This window comes from Bubalus bubalis, chromosome 13 (genome assembly GCF_019923935.1).
Source record: "Bubalus bubalis isolate 160015118507 breed Murrah chromosome 13, NDDB_SH_1, whole genome shotgun sequence".
In the NCBI taxonomy this organism is placed as follows: domain Eukaryota; kingdom Metazoa; phylum Chordata; class Mammalia; order Artiodactyla; family Bovidae; genus Bubalus; species Bubalus bubalis.
Genome location: NC_059169.1, coordinates 31,092,482 through 31,093,709, shown reverse-complemented (window position 1 = coordinate 31,093,709; position 1,228 = coordinate 31,092,482).

The window sequence follows — 1,228 nt, the reverse complement described above, 5'->3', positions numbered from 1 at the left end:
ACTGCTTTGTTTCAACGTCATTTCCAGTACAACTTACTCTTGGAATGTATTACCACATGGAATTCCTGAATTATTACTGAGGACATATCTGTGAGTCACTTTAAAAAGGGAAGTTTTTCTGAGAAAATAATCAGTACAGATAGGCCATTATAATATTAGTAGCCAACAGAAAATATCTTAGATTAAAAGGTTCAAGACAGACCTTAGATCTTGGAATGTTCATCTGTTCATTCAGGTAACAAATGTTCTATTAAGAGGTCTTTAAGAAAATAGGAAAAGCTTGTTAAATCTTTATGCTATAAAAGGCAAAAAGATAGGACACTGAAACATGAACTCCCCAAGTCAGTAGTTGCCCAATATGCTACTGGAGATCAGTGGAGAATAACTCCAGAAAGAATGAAGAGATGGAGCCAAAGCAAAAATGACACCCATTTGTGGATGTAGCTGGTGATAGAAGCAAGGTCTGATTCTGTAAAAGCAATATTGCATAGGAATGTGGACTGTTAGGTACATGAATCAAGGCAAATTGGAAATGGTCGAACAGGAGATAGCAAGAATGAATGTTGACATTTTAGGAATCAGTGAACTAAAATGGACTGGAATGGGTGAATTTAACTCAGATGACCATTATATCTACTACTGTGGGCAAGAATCTCTTAGAAGATGGAGAAGCCATCATAGTCAACAAAAGAGCTTGAAATGCAGTACTTGGATGCAATCTCAAAAATGACAGAATGATCTCTGTTCATTTCCAATGCAAACCATTCAATATCATGGTAATCCAAGTCAATGCCCCAACCAGTAATGCTGAAGAATCTGAAGTTGAACGGTTGTATGAAGACCTACAAGACCTTCTAGTACCAACACCCCAAAAAGATGTCCTTTTCATTACAGGGTACTGGAATGCAAAAGTCAGAAGTCAAGAAACACCTGGGGTAACAGGCAAATTTGGCCTTGGAGTACAGAATGAAACAGGCAAAGGCTAATAGAGTTTTCAAAAGAGAACACACTGGTCATAGCAAACACCCCTTTCCAATAACACAAGAGAAGACCCTACACATGGACATCACCAGATGGTCAACACCAAAATCAGATTGATTATATTCTTTGCAGCCAAAGATGGAGAAGCTCTATACAGTCTGCAAAAACAAGACTGGGAGCTGACTGTGTGATCATGAACTCCTTATTGCCAAATCCAGACTTAAATTGAAGAAAGTAGAGAAAACCA